We start from the raw sequence: 20,101 nt of genomic DNA on the forward strand, positions 1-20,101 counted from the left end.
GCTCACCGCAGAGGGTCAGCGATGCGTTTTTAGCCATGATGGAGTTCAGTCATGTTACCATGAGCTCATTATGAGATACATCACCTCAGCGCATGCTGGGTTTAAGTATGAGGGTCCAAAACGAACACACACACTGACTGAATATTTACATGATTATTTACATTTCAGCCTTTTAAAAAAAAAAACTATGAGAAAGCACATGGGGACAGTGGGAAAGAAAAACTCCCTTTCAACACAAAGAAACCTCCAGCAGAACCAGGCTTAGGGAGGGCAGGCATCTGCTGTGATCAGTTGGAGGTGGGGGAGAATACACACTGTGAAAGAGAGCCAGAGATGAATAACTAATGACTGAATGCAGAGAGGTGAATTAACACAAAGAGCCGAGTCAAGATGTAAAATAGTCACAAAAACTAATTTTGTGGTTATTTTACTATTTTACTCATCACATTTGGAAACCACTATGAGCATTTTGGCTGCTGTCATACTTTATGGAGATATAAGTGTTTGACCCTATTTAGATAAATGGGCCGAGTGTTTATCAGCTAAATTATAAACCATACAGGTCTGCACACACTCACACTGCTAGGTTATCCACTTACTGCTAAGTAACAGACTATTATACTAGAATGGCTCTCATCAAATTTGAAGCACAGACTGCAGCACACAGACATGGTTGAAATGTCCTGTGCAGGTGAAGCCCAGCACACAGGTAGAAGCAACAGCTTTCTGTTTCTAACCTGTCAATCAAAGTGGCCACGCCCCTAACTTTAAGCCTTACCATTACTGTCAGTAGAGACCTAAAGTGGTTTTTGTTTGTTTACTTTTGTAGCAGGTTGTAAACATGTTTATTTCTGCTGTAAAGTTGGGAATCCATGAGGACTAGGTTGGAGGCAGCCCCTAGTGGACATCAGAGGAAGTGCAGTGTTTGTCCATGCTGGCTTCATTTTACAGCTCTGATGGTTTTGCTATCAGTGCATATCTACTCTTATGAATGCTGTCTGCATGTGTCACTCTTGTTCCTACTATACGTTCCCAGCTAATATTTCAATGATGAACGTTTTTTTCCTGATGTTTTCATTAAAAATAGATTTGAAGTGACAGCTGTGTGAGTGTCATCAGCTCATCTGCTGGAAGTTCTTTTAAAACGTAATCTCTATGATGCAGCTCAGCTAATTGATGATGATGAAGACACTAAGCAGACTGCATCATATAGTTTATGATAATAAAAGTGGTGGCTGTAACAGCTGAGGCAGATTCGCTAATAATTCCAGTCCCATATTAAGCTGAAAATCTTTCACTTTCACCTCTATAAGTGTGTAAAAGAACGCCTTTCTAACAGCAGAGACTATAGCTGACCAGATTCATCCCAGAAAACAAAGCCATTGGACGTCTGGCATTTGGTGGGAGGGGTCTATGTTTCAGTTTTTCCTTTAATTTGTCACATGTTAGCAAGATAAGAGAATAAATAATGATCTGCAGATGGTAATTATCTGAACTCTGCTAAAAAAAGAAAGAACGCACAACCCTTCAGAGCTGATGTGTAAATGTGTGTGAAAGTGTGCCGGTTGTGCTTTTTAAGCTCTTAAGGACATTTGCTGCACTGTCCAATAGACTTAAGGGTGATTAAGAGCTTTGGCCCCACAGATGGCACGCCGAGCGTCTGTTAAAGTCAACTGCAGCCGGCAGCACTCTCCCTCCGCCTGACGCAAAATACACGAAAACACATTTTTTCTGTGTGTGCGTAATTACTCTAATGCAGGAGATGCCTGCGTGTCACATCTGGACAGAGTGACAGAGGTGGGTCAGCTTATAAATAAAGCTGGGGGGGGGGGGCGTGTTGTGATCACCGAGCAAACATCAACAGATTTATCCGTTAGTCAGCAACGTTTCGCTGTCAGCACAGAAACACAGACGGTTATTTAACCAGGAAGATGTTTCACTCAGCCTGTTTACATGTGTGTGAAGGGGGCGGGGCTTCACACACAGAGAGCTCTGTCTAATTTTTAAACCAATGGGATGTCAGACAGGGAGTAAAATAAACATCCATCTATTGCTTTTTTCAATGTAAACCTTTTAGACCCGAGTTTAAAATGTTAAAGCCACACACACCTGATCTGCTGACAGGTGAGTCCCTGCGGGAAGGTCAATCTTTGCATACCTGCCGACATTCCCGTCTCTCACATCCTGTGAATTAATCTGTTTGTTCATGAACAAGTTGTAGTGAAACACATCAAAACCAATAGAGGTGGTGATACCAAAGCCACTGTTATGTGCACCTTTGAAAAAAATCAGGAAGTTATTAACTGACCCAGATCGACTGATCAGGGTCTCCTGATGTTCCCGCTTTGATTTTAAATCCAGAGACGCTGATGTGTGTGTGTGTGTGTATATGCAGGAATCAATGTAAGGCTGTGAGTTTGTATGTGTGGACTCTTAAATGTGCCCACATTTTCCACTCGATATAACACCACCGGGCACAATCTTACCAAAATGTGTCTGTGGAAACGTAAGTGTTGATTAAATATATTGATTGCAAACTGTTTGTGCCATTAAACATTTCAGCCATGAATGCTTGTTAATTATAACATTTCTAACACACCAGGCCAGTTTGCTGCCACTGAGCCGCTGAAAACAGCCGATTTTAAAAGCCAGGAAGCAGCTGGGAAAACACTTATCGTCACCCCCCTTTGAAAAGTACGTGGTGATTATTTTGTGCTATCAGAAACAAATCCTACTTTAATATATTAGCTGCTGTGTGACTGAGAAATGAACACATCCTGCATCGTATGGAGTCAGTCCACTCATCTGCGATTCTGCTGAGGCGCTGAGACCATAAGTGGCCTGTTCACCGCTGTCTCATCTTCTTCCTGCTCAGGAGGCGGCGGCGGCGTGCAGCACAATATTGACAAGTGTAATCAGCGAGCCGGTGAGGTCAATGAAACGTTAAAACAGTCACAGTTTTCTCATTACCTCCAAGATGGCTGCTGATTGTCGGGCTGCTCTGGGATGTTTTTGTGCTTCGAGTCAGAACCGGTTTAGTTTTTGACGAGCGGCTGCGGTGAACAGATGAGACTCCTGATTGGCTCTTTCTGCTGCTCTCTGAAACAACTTCTGGGTAAAATTAAAGTTCATGTCAGCACCAACAGGACAGAAACAGACAGGAGCAGCATCTGGAGATGGGTCATTTTTAAAGAGAGGTTTTGGAGGAAGACTGTGGCTGAATCTGGAGATGGTAACTTAGGATCAGCTTTCAGTAGCAGGGTTATCGCAGAGGTCACCTGGTGGTCACTGAGTCACTCACAGAGGGAGAGAATAACTGCAGTCAGCCTGAGCCAGTGTGTGCTGATGAGTGCAACCTGTCTGCAACACGTCTCCTTGCATAATGGTGCTGCATTTGTTATGATGTTAATTATTCAATTCAATTCAGTTTTATTTATATAGCAACAGTCACCTCAAGGTGCTTTGTGTTGTAAGGTAGACCCCACAATACTACACACAGAGAAAAACCCAACAAATATTGGGTCGGTGTATCTGGATCTGCCTTGGAGTGGTTCTCATGTTTGTCTGAACGATGCGTTTCTGTGGCGGTTTCCAAGTACAGGTCATCTGCCACTTCCCTTTCCCACGGTGTGTCACCGGGTTCTTTATTGGGCCCCTTACTGTTTCTAATATATCTACTTCCTCTTCAGCATATTTTGAGCCCCGTTGAAGACATTTGCTATTGCTGCTATGCAGATGGCCTTCAGTTATACATTTACTGAAACTGAAGTCCTTGTGTGTGCTCCTGGCAGATTTGTATCTACGATGATGAAAGCTCTTGGTCCTCTTTCGACATTTGTTAAATAATCTATCAGGAAGCATGGAGGAGGAAGAGGAGGAGGAGGTGGGCTGGTGTAGGGTGGGGTGGGGGGGTTCAGTCACCTTATATATAGAGTCAAAATGTCTTGTAACCTTTGCATGTTCACACAGAGAGCAGGGCCAGCCTCCCTCCTGGTGATTACACATATTTTTCTCGGTGTGCTGTTTAAACTGCTGAACTTCCGTCTGCTGCTGTTCTAAGCTCTCCACCAGGCCAGCATCCAACGCAGCTGGAAATGTGAAAAGCTCACTCATGTTAGGACTATCTGGAGTTTGCCTCCACCTTGCAGAGTGAATATCTGGAAAAACTGTAAACACACACTGTGCAATTAAACTGGAGCACAAGTCAACAAAACAGACGTGAATCCTGCGTGGCGAAACTCGGTTACAGCAGCCTCAACTTCAGACGCCGTCATCCGGCAGTCTGCAACGCCGTCCAGTCAAACTGACGCAAACGCACATTCCTGCTAACTTTAAATGTTTACATCATGCATGTTTGAGCGAGGAGTTGGAAAATCTAGTCTGTATTGTTCCTTTGGTTGCTAGCAACCCAGCAAATATTGTTCTAAGACTGACTTTATCTCTGCTTTTCTTATTTTTAGTACGAAGGATAAACTGAACTACTCTTGTACCCAAACTTTACTTTGTTTAAAAGTCCAAGAAAGATGTCCAGGTGAAAGGTAGCTGACCAGGACTAGAGCCCGAGAAAAAATAGCAATTTAATGTCCACGTCTCACAGGTGCCTAAACAATACCAGGAGCTGCTTCTGTTCTTTGAAGTTTACGCTGCATATTTCTGTTACAGGGTAAGACGTGATCCGTCATGAAGAAGAACAATAACATTTCTGTCAAAACATTTGGACAACGCTGCGTGATCTCAGACTGTTCCTGGAAACCATTCTTGGAGGTTTTCTTAGTTGTTTACAAGAAAAAATGAAAGAAAGGCCAAACAAACCTGAGCATTCATCGTGAAACATTATTCAGCCCATAACGAGCTGCACAATAGGCAGTAATCACAGCAATTTGAGGCAGGAAATTATAGATTGAGGGCACTGGAGAAACTTTTTTCCTTTAAACTGTTTTCATTTTAAAAGTCAAATGATGAGTCGTGTGTCATCAGTTTGAGTGAACAGACCCGAATTTTTATCTCCTGCCAGGCTTTCCCTGAGTTAGGGCTTCGATAACTCCCCACAGCGCACACGGACACATGGATGGTCTTTGTTCTTCCTCTGTCGTTGGCACGGTCTCACCTTCAGGCTCTGAAACATCCCTGTAGCTTTGAAAGGCTTGCATCAGAGCGCAGCATCTCTCAGGATATTTGATGACAGACTGCGAGGCAGATTACACTCATCTATTATCTCCGTATGAATGACTCTGCAAATTGTTTCCTGCCTGCTGAGTTTATTTTGCATGACTAATAAGCAAAACATTTACACTACCACTGCAACAAATTAGTCGTTTCATTACTAATATGGTTCATGAGATGTCTGTAAATAGTAACTGGATCCCAAAGTGAAGATGTGAGATGTTCTCGTCAATCGTTTAAGAAGCTCAAAGACCAAATCTGCCAGTTTCGTCCTACTTCTGCCTGATAGATCGCTGAAACAGGGAAATAATGAAAATTGTTGCTGTTTTTAATGTTTAACTGCATACGAGAATCCCCAAATCTTCATTATCTCTAAAAATCAACAGTTAAATGTTAAACATGAAGCAATTTTCATATATTAAATGGTAATAATGCGCCAGCATGAACAGATTGTACCTCAGCTAAAAAGAGTTTTTTGATCGTCTCCTTGCTGCCTAAATCTTCCTCTTCAGAGGCAGCGCTCACGCTGAAGCCGTTAGAGTGTCATCCAGTCTGAGACAGAAGGCAAGATTTCCAGCTCAGGGGATATATTACATGTAAGATTCATAACCCTGACGGCATAAACAGACCCTGTTTATGGACTTTCAGACGATCAAACCAGGAAAGCGAGGAAAAGGAAAAGAAACAGGTTTGTGCTCATTTCATCTGAGTCAGCAGCTAAACCATCAGGACTCGTCTTTGTTGTGTAACAGAGACAGGGCCGATTGTGCCTCAGCCACAAAAAGCTTTACATTCAGTTGTCACGATTTAGTAAATGAAAAAGTAAAAATAAAATGAATTCAGTCGTTACATGTAAGATTTAAATTTCCAGTTCCTAGAGTTGACCTTTGAAAGTTTTCTCACCTTCCTCTCCTTCATACGTCTGAAGCCTCATACATGTGTGTTGATAAACTCTTTTGCATTTAGTGTTATTATGAGAAACCTTATAATTGCCTAATGTTGTTTATTTGTTCTGTTACAAAAGCAGGCATTCTTACTTTTGTTTAATGTTTTAATCAAACTTCATTTTAATTCAACACAAAAACAAAACACTGTAAACAAAACCACAGAACAGAAACAGACCCAAACTCAGCAGCCGAGCAGTCTGTCCTCAGTGCAGGCTGAAAACCAAACAGCTTGGATGGGCTGATGCGGTTTCTCCTCTTAGTATCTGCTTCTTCTTTAAACTGCAGCCAGATGCTGCTTTGTCTATTGTGTCAGTCATATTTATGTGTTTTTGCGACGCACTCGCACTCTCCTCCTCACCGCTGTCTACCATCTCACTCACTGACTGAGGGGTAGTGACGTGTGGAGCCATCCTAAAATATCCATACTTCCGATACCAGCGTTTCATGTTGTAGGATCACTTCCCATAAGAATATACATACATATATATATATATATATGTAACCAGCCACAAGCCACAAAACCTGGAGCTGACAGGAGCCTTAAAGGTCTGCAGATTTCAGCATGGAGCATTTAAATGCAGACTAAAGATCTGTATTCTGCCAGCTTTGAATCATTCGTCGGCGAGTTTCATTTTGAAAAGCCGAGGTGCTGAAACGAAATCAGAAGTTTAAACTGTAAAAACGTAATGACAACGAACAAAGCCCGCTGCGCTCGTGCGCTCTCAGGCTGTCGATTCATTTCCGTCAGATGCGAAAGGTGTCGCAGCACCTGTGTGTCAGCTGTGGGCCCTGTTCTTCATCAGGAGGCTGAGAATAGCAGCACTCGGATGAAACTGGGAACCGAGGTTTGGAGGAATGAAAACAGCGAGGCAGTGCGAGTGCACCTGTAAGTGTGAGATCACAGTTTGAGCAGGAAGGAAAGTTTCTGACACACGATAACAGCTGCTGAGCCCGAGGTGGAAAACACACTCAAAGTCTGACTGACAGGAGGGCAAATAATCATCTGAACCTGTTCATGTTCCTCATTATATCATATTTTATCACTGTTCTGGTAACTTTGTGTGGTAGTCATGGGTAAAGGCCTCTTATTGGATCATCGCCACCATCATGTCACTGATTAGTTTTGGACTCAACATTTTGAAGCCTCAGACGGTCATTTTTAGAGACATGAATGACCACATTTGGAGGAGATGGTGGAGCTCCGTGTTTGGTTCCATGTCTTTCTGCATCTTGTACTCATCCTTTGGTGTCCCTTTGCTTCTCCGAGCCTCTTTGTGTTAGTTTTGCTTCTTTTCACACACATGAGTTACACTTCTGGAAGAAATCTTCATGTTTATTCGCTCTAAAAGGGCTCCGAGCTCTCGTTGAGCCTTTGAATCCTTGAAAACTTTGGCAGGTCAATGTGACGAGTTGCGTTACAGCTGATGAGCCGGGGGTTCAGGAGTCCCACAGCACAGAGGGAGAAATAAGCCCACTCCAATGTGGCTGTGAGTCGAGGAAACTCTGAAAACAATGAGTCATCCTCCACAGAGGGGGAGACGGCATGTCTGGAAGAGTGAGGGGATGAGGAGATGAGCAGGCAGTGGCAGGTGGAGGAACAATGGGTGTTTGATTTCCTGCAGGGATGCACACATACGCCCAAACTGGATTTTAATTACTTCGTATTCTCTCACTCATTGTTTGAGCTTCTGTGTACTCCAGTATCCCAGTTCAAACCAACCAAGCTCAGCAATTTTCTCAGAGATTAGTTTCACTCACAGCTACTAATTTTTCTTTTATTGTTCTTGCCTTGTTTTATATGTAAAAATATGCTAACATGAGCTTAGAGAGGGGCCAGCAAACATCTGAGAGGATGTTTGCTGGCATGTATATCATATTTAACTTGAGTAGCGAAAGACTGCGGGGTGTGTTTGCTGTTCGGCCGGGCTCTAGTGATCCTTGACCTCTCAGTCTGCTATCGAGCTGGCGACAGGATGCAGCCAGGGAAAATGTGTATTCCCTGGTTGGTTGGCATTGTAGGCAGGTAGCTTTTGCTCGATGACATGCATAAGAAACCTCGCAGCCATTGTTTTGGTTGCCAGCAGGTTGAAGAATACACGTTCTTCCCCAGCGATAGATCGTTACTGGGGGGGTCATGGACTGGTCTGAAGGCCTGTGCGACTTTCCCAGGGATTTCCAGAAACCGCTCACAACCAGTTGGGGAATATTGATTTTTCCGTGTGGATCGCTCTCTAAGCCTTTGTGACCGAGTCCTTATTCACTTGATCATACATCATCACCGCGGTTGTCCGATGTCCAAAATAGCAGACGACATCGTTTGTGGTCACATCTGCAAAAACTCCGTACATCTGGACTTCTTTTCCCCCTGCTGGCCACTAGAAAGACTGCAGGTTTAAGACTGCTTGGTTTTAAATATAATCTATGTTAATTTATGAGGAAATGAGCACTCTGAGTAACTTTACTCTTAGCTGGTTCCACATCATAGTCTTCTTTCTTTTTCTGCTTTGGATTCTTAGGTTTAAATGATTTGGTTGTTTCACCATGAAAAGTTTCAAATAAATTGAAACTTGCACATAAAATCCCAGTTTAAATTCCAGATGCCTGATATTGTAAGTGTATTGAGTCCCCTCACTGTTTCCCTGGGAGGAGAATGAGACAGGCAAACAAAGACGAGGACACGACAGACTGCAGAACCAGGCTCTGGGTGTAGAAATCCCATTCGTTTTATTTAGTAACAGGTGACCTGCAGCTTCCACGGGTTAGATCACAAATAAAGAAAAGAATGAAAAACAAAAAGCATCTAAACATCAGGCTGACTAAATCTTACTGGGATCTTAAAACTGTGCAGCGTGAACATGAAGTGAAAACCAAACACTACACAGCCGAGTGCACCAACAGCCTGCAGCAGAGCTTCATTAACCAAATATTTTTTTCACATTTCCAACGGCTGTTTGTCATTTTGAATGATTCAAAGGTTTATGGTGAATCTGCCATAAAATTCACACACAACACTGTTAACACTGAGCTGTCTTTATAACATTAAACATACATGGCTGAATCCTGCATCAATGTCTTGGAGCATCTGCAGGGTCAGAGAGGCAGAAGGAGGCCACTCTGCAGGATTTCCTCTCAGTGGAGTGTGCAGGATCAGAAACTCTCACTTTTAGTGACTCTGATCTCTCCTGACCAACGAACCACGGCTGAATACTGGCCGATTGTTGAGTCGTTGACCAAGGGAGCTTATTCAGTATTATTCTGGTTTTGGTGTCTAAGTTAGTCCTGTTGGTCCTGTTCGTGTTTTGGTCTCGTCTCAGTGTTCTTGTTGTCTGCATGTTGCCGCTGTGTGTTTCCTGTGAAGTCTATCTTGTCTTCCTGTTTGTCTAAGTGGTCTGTCTCCCCAGTTCCTGTGTGCTCTCTGTCGACCCTCTGTTTATGTTGTAAGGTCGTCTTCACTTTCCAATCTAGTTTTGAGGTCTTCTGTTGTCTTGCCTCCCTGCTGTTCCATGCCCCACGTAAAGTCTTGTCTCTGTTTATTCCCAGTCGTGTCTCTGTCGCTCCTGCTGTTACCTGTATCTACTCCAGGCCCTGGTGTCCCGCAGGTTTTAAATGTGTCCTTGATCCATCACAGCTGATTTAAAGGCTAAATGACCTCCTCAACATGTCTTGTAGTTCTCCAGAGGCCTGGTAATGAACTAATCATTTGATTCAGGTGTGTTGACCCAGGGTGAGATCTAAAACCTGCAGGACACCGGCCCTCGGGGCCTGGGGTTGACCAAGCCTGATCTAGTCAGTCTGTGTCTCAGTGTGTTCCTGTACTTCCTGTGCGTCGCGTTCTGTTTTGCTTCTCCAACGTCTCGTTTGTCTGATTAGTTGCCAGCCATGTTTCCCAGGTGTTTCCTCTTTGCCCTGTTTCCCTTTTGTATTTAGTGTCTGCGTCTCCCTCTGCTCGGCGTCACGTTCTCCCTCATCCCTGGCTGTGTGTTCGCTTTGAGAGTGTAGTTTCTAGTATCTCCCAGTTTAGTTTTGTGTTTTTCCTTCCAGCAATGAAGCTGAGCTTTGAGTTAAGTCTGCCTGTTGAGTCTGCATTCTGGGTCCTTCATCCCTGCCTGCTTCACGCAGTCCATGACACTGACAGTTTCAGGGTCGGAGAAGGCAGCTGAGGGATGAAATAAAATCTAATATGAAAGTTGTCTGTCCAATAAAAGACCTACAAGCGAAGTCTAGACACACGTACGGCGACGCTTCAGTGCTTCTGCTGTAACGATCAAACACGATATTATAATACTGAATTAGAGAAGTTACAAAATAAATATAAACAAATGTGCATTTTAATTTTTGGGGACTATTTCCTGTTTTCTCATGAAAGCGAGTGCAGGAAACTCAGGGTCGTGTTTATCTTGCCCTGAGAAAAGCCCTCTCTTTATGGTATCAGTGACTGAAATTGATTTGACCGATTGATCTCTATTAAATGTGTCTACCACTAAAAAATGATTCAAATGAATTTTCACAGCTCCGCCCTTTAATGCAACCTCTAGTCTGCAGATAACATCACTTAGAGGTTTAGATTCTGCATGAACGTTGGATGAACCGCTGCTGTGTACATCCTCCCTCTGCAATAACACAGCAGAGCCACCATACTGGAGCACGAAACAAAGCTGAATGATAGCACAAGAGCTGCGATGTTAAATGAAGATAAAAAGAAACTCTTCCTTTCTTGGAATGATGACTATTTGACTTTTAGGAGGATTACTCCTACGTTTGTATTTGATGTGGTGACTCAGACATGCTCTGAGAGAAACTTCAGAAAGGAAATCGTTTGGCTGCAGCGCGTTATTTCAGCTAGATTGATAAACAAAAACACAGAAAATGTGCTGAACCACTAACAGACCAGCATACAGTAACCACATTTCCCACCTTAGAGGGCAGAGTTGAGCTGCTGTCCTGCTGCTGTGTTCCCTGCTTCCTCTCTCGGTGCACTCAGACGCGGCACACAGAGGTCTCTGCTGATGGGATCGGACTGAAAGTAGGACGTGACGGGCAGGTTTCACCGGAGACAAAAGAAGGAACTGGTACACTGCAAAAGAAAAGAGGCACGCGTGTGCACGAGAGCGTCGGTGCACCACAAAGCACAAACAATGGCGGCTTCAGAAACCTGCTTTCATGGCTACAGCAGTCACGTCTGTAGGATCTCATATAAAAACACCCTGAATCTGTTCGTGCTCTGGTTTGACGTTCAATAAGTCAGTAAGCCAAAAGTACAAGCATTAAGCTTCTGTGGACTAGCTTAGCGTGCACACATTCTTTTTACTATGACCAAACCTGCAGTGAGACTATAATGAGGCTCTGAGGTGGCTCATTAATGAGACTAACAGACACTCAGAGCAAAGAGCACAAAGACCTTTCTGAACATTTTATATCAGACAGGTTGTTTCCTTTGCGAGCATGAAATATTGCAATCTGCATATTACAACTCAGCCCTGAGGTTGTTCGTATTTGTAGAGAATTACAAAAAACGTCCTTTTAATTCCTACAGTAAAGATGTGATTTGCAAACAACCCTGATTTGCTAAAAGCAAAGACCGCAGAGTTCTTTCATTAGTGATCAATGAGTCTTTCAAAATCAGCAGTTCATCATGTTTGTTCATGGAAAACTACAGTTCTGTTTGATTAGAGTGACCCAAACTAAAAAGTACAAACAGCACGCCTTGATCAACCTCCTGTGGGGCAAATATGCCATCATTTCGCCAAACAACCAGCAGTCTGTGGCCGCAAATGTTAACGGTTCAGCTGGTGTCACAGTTCAGGGAAACTTCCTGGGTGAAGCCTTTGGCTGATAGCACGTGAACCTTGTGGTAAACCTGTGAATTCCAGCACAGTGAAGTTGCCTGGAGGAGTCTGGATGTGGAACATCGCGTTAAACGACAGATATACAGCAAAAGTCTGGCACAGCAGAACGTGACGAGCTCGTCTCTCAAAGTGGATTTTCTGCCGTTTAGAAATACTTCAGATGCAGTGCAAGTGATGATAACCAGGAAGAAATCAGATGCAAAGAGTGCTCTAAAGTTTTGTCTTTACTGCAAAGCAACAGAACGAACTTATTCAAAGCAAAACCTGCAGTGTAATGAAGGCAGAGGAACACAGTGCAGTGTTTGCTATCCTTACCGCCCAGTATCAGTTTGCACGTCCATAAAGGTGAACCATTACAGCGCGCCTGCGTATCCGTCCCGCTCACAAAGACTCGGTGATTCCATTACATGTGACCAAAGACAAGAGGTGAGTAATGAAGACGGTCAGCTTACTGGACAAAAGAGGTTTCCTCCCCTCGTGAATTTATTTTTCCAATGTGCAATACCTGCGCTGTGTGCAAAACGTCCCACATGAGTTACCAGTTTTATTTACATCTGTCATGCAGGCACAAAGAGGGAAAGACTATTTAGCTTCCAGGAGATGTGCTGTGACAGGCTGGAAACCTGTCCAGGGTGTACCCACCTCTCGCCCCGTGACAGCTGGGATCGGCTACAACCTGAACTGGATAAGCAGAAGAGGATGGATGGATGGATGATATGATAATATTTTTTATCAGTTGTCATCAGACATTCATCGGCTGTCGGTTTGTCCAGAAAATACCACACGAGTTGACATGTTGGGCTCATTTTCTGGCAAAATAAACTGAGTTAAAGAAGCGACAGTTTGAGGATGAGGTGTGCTATGATGGCAGCAGGAATCAGGTGGCGTCTTCTCACCTGTTCAAACAGATGGAGCGGATTCTGGAGGCTGACTAAAACCAGAAATCCGTGGGATGGTTGCCACCGCACGCCGGTGTCATAACGCGTCTCCCAGCCTCTCTCAGATCTGCTGACGTTATGAGAGCGAGGCAGGCGGCCTGACAGTCCGTCAATACCAAAGATTCTCCCCCAGCTGCTCTCTGCAGATTCCAGGACGGCCCCGTCTGCTCTCTTTGCAGGCCTCATGTGGATTTTTGTTGGGTTTTTTAAGACACGTCAAAGATGGAAATAAAAAAAGAAAAATCGATGACTTTTTTTTCCGTTTCCCGTCGTATCTGCTGCAGCCGGCGCTAAAGGAGCCTTTTGATTTCCCATCCCTCAGCTAGTTGACATTTATTTCACAAACACTTGACATTTGGAAATGGGGTCTCTGTGCGAGCGCTGTGTGTGCACGCTTGTAACACACACACACACGGACATGCATGCACACACACACATGCACACACACACACGCATACAATCGAGCGCCATTAGTAGCCTTTGTACGGAGCAGCTGGATGGACCAGTGTCTCAGTCTGGACTGAAATCGACAGAAGTCTGAAGACTTCAGTCAATTTTAACCAGAGAGCGCACACACACACACACACACACACACACACACACACACACACACACACACACACACACACACACACACACACACGTCGGGTATTCATATCTTGTGGGGACATCTAATTGACATAAGGCTTTCCCAAGCCCCTTACCCTAACCATGAAAAATGAATGCCTAACCCTAACCCTTACCCTAAACCTAACCATCACCCAGTTGTAACCCTGTCACTAAAACCACATTTTGAGTCTCAAAAATGTCTTCAAACTTGTGGGGACCTGGATTTGGGTCCTCATAAGGGCTGTTGGTCCCCACAAGTATAGTAAATTTCCAATTTTTGGTCCCCACAAAGATATCAATACACACTCTCTCTCTGACACACACACACACACACACACACACACACACACACACACACACACACACACACACACACATCAGCGTCTCTGGATTTATTTATTCTTTATTTGAGTTTCACTTTAAAATACTTTAAAACATTGACGGTTGAAATACTACAACACTCAAACAAACTACATTCAGATGTTTGTCATTTCCCAAAAAGACATTATCAGGGACTGTAACATCTAGTTCTTTTATTGAATCTTAATTGCTGATAAATGTTCCTCATTAATTAAAATGGTACAGATTATTGATGTAAAGGGAAATACAAATGGACAGTTGTCCATGTCCTGGGACGGTTTCTGGATCCACTGCTTCTTCCATGTTTTATCAAATGAACATGTTCTAAACCGGGGGTCTCAAACTCCAGTCCTTGAGGGCCGGTGTCCTGAAACTTTTCCATGTCTCCCTGTTGCAACACACCTAAATAAAATTAGTAAGCCATTAGCAAGAGTATAGAACTTGACTGCATGCTGAAGTGGCAACGCCTAACCCTACTCAAGTAAATTAAGTGTTTGGAAAAATCTGCTTCTAAAAATACTTTTATTGCACCATGTTCATTCAGTCATGAGCTGCTGCAACATGAAACATCAAATGGCTGAACTGCCACCTCAGCATGCAGTCCAGTGCTATAGAGTCATACCGAGGTCCTTCAGACACCTCTGAGCTCCAACTCCACGTTCTTATCAGAAAAACAATCGCCATCTCTCATCATGGACATATTTAACTGGTTTCAGTGGGAAACTCTAATATCCATTTGTTAAACAGGATTTTACCTCTGTTAGCTAAGCTAACAGACTGTGTCTCATTCCAAACTGACTCTGAAGTTCCTCGAGGATGGAAACTTGTATGAGCCAAGAAAGAACTTTGACCTTTAATACTTATAAATTCACCAAAAATTCGTGAACAGAAGCTTAGAATATTACTCTGGACATTACAGTTCCTCTGGTATGAAATACACTTTTGATTATTGCTCTTGGGCGGCCTGCTTCATACTTTTACATGTAGTTTTACGACATCACTCTGAGACAGGGCGTTCTTAGTCTAATTCCTTATTATCAGGATGTCCCAGTAGCTCTTTGAAAAGCCTCTGATGTGAAATCTGAGACAGGAACAAGAGACCGAGATCATACGTCTCCTATATTAGCTTGTCTACCTTGGCTCCATGTTATTGGCTCACCTGAAGCACTTAATTAAGTTTCAGGTAAAACGGCAGCTGCTCTTGCAGGAAAGCCATTACGGTGTTTGGAGCGGTTTATGGTCTGAGCTCCTGAAAGCTCGGGAAGTTTCAAATTGCATTTGCACAAATAAATCCGATGTTTGTAAGCTGATAGCAGAGACTAGCAGAGGCACCGCGCATAGAAAGAGTGCATGCTGAGAAGGAGCTTACAGTAATGTGGAAATATGCTGAGGTCTTTGTTTTTCCTGTTGTCTACCTGGGCTGGTCATTTTAAGGTAATGACTTCACCTCCTTCCTAGCTTCTTTGTAGAATTTCACTCCTCACTTCATCCCAGTTTGAAACTCTGCTTCACATTCATGGGCTTTATCGTTTCTTCGTGTTATGTTCTTTACGAGCTCGTTCCAAACTTAAAGGTAGCTTTTGTAATTATACTTTACAAACTAATGAAAATGTTCTCCACCAGGGGGCAGCGTTTCCCCCATTGGTTTGCGCTTCATCTTTCCTTATTTCTTTAGTCTTTTTATTTCCTAGAGTCTTTGCCATAATAAAAATGGACAGTGGACAGTGCAACCCCACAGCTTCCTATTAAATACACCTGTGGTATAAATTTAAAACTCTTACATCGCTTCGTTCTTGAGTTATCACTTTCAGACATCAGACACTGAAAATTTAATGTCAAAATGTTCTGTTTTTATATAGACATTAGCACAAAAATGGTCCAAGCAACATTAGAAGAACAAATGAGCAACATTTTGATGGTTTTATGCCACAGTATTAAAAAAAATCTGTCTTTTTACATTCTGTAGTTTGAAGCCTCATCATTAGTGTTTTGGTTACCACAATGCTTCAGAACCACAGTTGACTATATTTAGAAAAATGGACAGAGAGCTAGTTATTAGCTGACACACTTCATCCATTTGAATAACACCTCAAAAGCACAAACACTGCCAAAGAACAAGTTTAGTGACTCCACATAATTACAAAGAATAACATTAGCCATGTGCTCAGGCTTAAAAGAAAGTTATTAAAAGAAACAAAAATGACCTCCATAATGTTACGAGGGGTGAAACTTCCCATACAGATCTAAACTGCTTGTTGGAGCAGGCTGTATACATGTTTATTGCTGATGTAAAGTTGTACTTTTTAACATGCGAGTTTATGGGGATTGACTCACTTTTGGGCCCAGCCTCAAGTGGTCGTTAGAGGAACTGCAGTTTTGAGATTCGAGCTCTTGGTGGGTGCTACTTCCACATTATCAGACACAAACACTGCGTAGTCTGAACCTGGCATGAGCTACAGTTTCTTGAGTTTTCAGAGTTTCTCCTTTACTGCATTTTCAAAGGAAACACACTCTCCTCCTCTGCAGTCATCTCTGGGATGAGTGCCTATATTTCTATTTTCAGCATCACTGATATTATCTGTTTGACAGAGAGGGAAAAACCCATTATCCCCTGTGGTATAGCAGCTTGATTACATAATCACTTTGATATCGTAAACGCATTACAGTGAGAATATAACCCTCAGGGCAAAACAAACCAGCATTTCACCCCTGCTTGAGCTTCAGTTTCCTTCCTCCAGTCAGCGCCTCACACTACCAGTGCAGGCCACCAATGTCCGACCACTACAAGCTTCGTGTTTCTCTTCTTTGAGTTTCTGATGTTTCTTCTGAGGCATGGCTGCACAAAGTCACTGAATACTCTGATGGAGGAGAAAGCAGGTGTTGACCAGAGAAAAAAGGAATCCTGAATTATGGCGAGGAGCCGGAGGGATAAAAACGTACGGGTATTCATGTTTGTTTATGACACTCCGGAGTAGAGAACATATGCGGAGTTGTTGCTCTTTGTCTTGTCTTTTAATTGGTATTTCTTTAGTCCCACCCTACAAAAGAGCAAATCTTTTTTATAACCCACATCCTTTACAATCACTGTAGAGCCAGAAGGCACCATATGTCATGTTTCTTTTATGGTCCCTGTGGTATAGCAGTGCTGCCCACAGCCACTCTGGTGTCCCTTCGACACAAGCCAGTTTTACTGTGTGAATACTGATGGACAGGCCTACAGTCTGCTGGTTATTTAGACCCTAGTCACACAGGCCTAGAGACCGGTCAGTACTGGTAACTACCAGTTCCAAGGGAAAAAGATGTAACCCTGACTGGTGGCTTACTGTTGCTAGGTGAAATTGGTCAAAAAAGTTAAATGATACTGCACTAAAAACGTCCTTGTGACTGCTTTATAGTGATGTGCGGATCGATCCTGAAATATCGATTCCTCCGATACCAGTCATTTATGTTCTAGAATCGATTCTCACATTAAAATATCGATATTTTAGTAATTTAGGGTAAATTTGTAGTTTATCATTAACAGGAACACAGTGGGAAGAAACTATAACATTCGGATTGTCTGCATTCGAAGGAACTACTTCCTCTTCTGCCTTTCATAGTCATGTGCGAAATACGGCTGTATAAATGTGTTGCAGCCCCTGGCTGAGCTTAATTGGAGTCATGTGCGGACGTATTTTACCTCCACAAACACCTGAGACGTGGTTTGCAATACATGTGGCAAGAAAGTGAGGTGTTGTGGCAACACCACTGACCTCGCCAAACACCTCAGAATAAATCATATCACAGAATATGACGAGCGTATGTTGAGGCGAACTGAAGAGGAGGAGAGGACAGGGACAGATGCTGCTAGGGCGAGACAGACGTCTCTCACGGAGTCCTTTAGTGCTGCAGGCAGGCAACGTGTTCAAATAGCGCACAGCTTCAGTTTTTTTTTTTATTTCTATATGATGAACTTCGCATTATTAAGCGATAAGAACAAGTAATCTGATGTCCTGTAATCATTATGATGCTATAATTTGAGATACAATAAATAAAATAAGTTTCTCTACAAAGTATGGGTATCGGATCAGTATCGTCGATACCACCCTGAATTTTACTTGGTATCGGATCGGAAAGGAAATCAGTGGTATCGCACATCACTACTGCTTTATTCCTTAGAAGATTGTTGTTGTCGGTCATAGTCTGCATGGAAGACAGTGACTTGTCCTTAAACACTTACCAGTTACTCAGTAAGTAGTTGTGAATCGGAAACATGCAGCAAAAATGGAAACTGTTCGAAAACAAAGTAAAAGTGTGGGTTTTTTAAAACATGTTGGATTCAGCAGTAAGAAACAACTTTAACTTTGAGGGTGAATGTGCTTCGTTTCCAGTATGTGTTTTTTAAGTTTCACTGCTGCTCGCGGTTAATTAGCAAGTGTTGGCAGACAAATTGGGATATTACATAAGCAACCAAGGCGACCTGCTAACAGCCAAACCTGTCATGGCTACTGAACGGACCCACGCGCAGACAGTTCTTTCAAGGAAACAAAAAGGGGATTTATTTACAATAGGGATCACCTTAGTGCAAAATATATGTACAGTGAGTTGGGAGGGGGTCCAGGGCTCCAGGGAGAGAAGGGGGGGGGGGATCCACACACACGCTTCCTCTTCCACTCAGTCACCGCCACCGCTCCTCCGCACACACGCACTCCTCTTCAGCCGCACTCGCTCCAACACTCCACACACTGCCCCACTTGGACAGGTCCGGTGATTCGGTCCAGAATCTACAGACAGAAGGTCAAGGTTAGTTCCACAACATAAAACACGTGTAAGCGATTCTTCTTTGAATATGCCGCGAGCACGAACTCAGGTGGTTCGACGTTCCAGCGGTGAGCTGCTCTGTGCCACTGCCTTAAATAGCAGCTGGGGAAATCAGCCAGATCAGCCGCAGGTGGACACCATCCACAGGGGTGCGTGGGCCAAGAGTGAGAGCCCGTAATGAGCTCCACCTAGGCAGAGAGGAGGAGGAGAGACAAAAAACTAAAACTAACAACAACAAAACCTGTAGCCAGCGTGGGCCAACCAGAGAGACACGGGGACCGTGACAAAACCAATCAAAGCCGTGTAACTCAATCACTTTTACCCCGCAACCACTCGCCAACTAGTTGGTGAAAACACATTTTTCTGGTGTCTACTAAGACAGTGGTCCCCAACCGTTATTGCGCCACAGACCGATTTAATGTCAGACAATATTTTCACGGACTGGCCTTTAAGGTGTCACGAATAAATAAACCCCGACTTACAAGTACCCCGTTACACGAAAAATTCAAGTTACGAAGGCACTGAACGGCAATATTTCTGCCCATGTTACGCAAAATGCCCGTGTTACGAAATCTGCTGGCTCTGATTGGCTCAGCCCAGAATGCCTACAATGCCCACAATGCCTTCTGAATCATGTGACAACCCCTTGGCTTTCGTACTTGCGCTTCGCTGTTCCACTTAAACGACATATTGTTGTTGCTGTTAGCAATTAGCCTATAGCCTATCGTTCACTCAAAAGGCGCGATGGGTGCTTCGACTTATGAAAATTTTCGACTTACGAAAGACCCTCGGGAACGAATAAGTCGGGGTTCCACTGTACAACAAAATAAAACGATATGACCAAAACAAAAACTGTGGTATTTTGTAAATATAATAATAAACGCGAATTCACTGTGTAATTGTGTAACTTTATTAGCAGCGTCCTCCTTAAATGCACCAACAACATTGAGAGTAACATCCTCCTCTCTGCCCCTTAATGCCCTCTGGTCGCTGTGGTAACGTGTAAATATTTCTTTCAAAATAAGACACACAACTACAACACGGGAAAAGACCCAGGAAAAGCGAGTTAACAGTAAAACCCTGAAAACCATAAATTTCACACCCGAGCCTCAACTCTGTCGGCCGGTTACCAAAGGACCAGTATCGGTCCGTGGCCCGGGGGTTGAGGACTGCTGCACTAAGAGGTCTGCAGCCGGTCTCTAGGCCTGTGTGTTAAAGCTTTAAATAACAATGTTATTGCTGATGTGGACTGATGTTTCCCACATATCCACCCTCTCACTCACAGATGACCTCACACCTTTCATCATCCTCTTTTGCACATTCCTCTTGTCAAGGTTTAATTTTTCTTCTTCTACAGTTGTTGCACCTGCGCCACAGCTGGCGCTCAGATGCCAGATCAACGCCAAACACCGAGCGCTCCTCAGCCTGTGGGCGTCCG

General features: G+C 43.5%; 1 long non-coding RNA gene across 1 annotated transcript; it reads right to left on the bottom strand.

The window, feature by feature from the left end:
* Positions 1-18,385: 18,385 nt before the first annotated feature.
* LOC146686954 (uncharacterized) lies at positions 18,386-19,012 on the bottom strand. Its single transcript, XR_014916564.1, has 2 exons — positions 18,709-19,012; positions 18,386-18,626 (listed from the first exon to the last, which is right to left on the bottom strand). It is a non-coding gene; the product is annotated as an uncharacterized LOC146686954 (long non-coding RNA).
* Between the last annotated feature and the right edge of the window lie 1,089 nt (positions 19,013-20,101).

This window comes from Copadichromis virginalis, linkage group LG18, assembly GCF_057382275.1.
Source record: "Copadichromis virginalis isolate Kocher_CV1m ecotype Utaka linkage group LG18, C_Virginalis_male_GT1.1, whole genome shotgun sequence".
Taxonomy (NCBI): Eukaryota; Metazoa; Chordata; class Actinopteri; order Cichliformes; family Cichlidae; genus Copadichromis; species Copadichromis virginalis.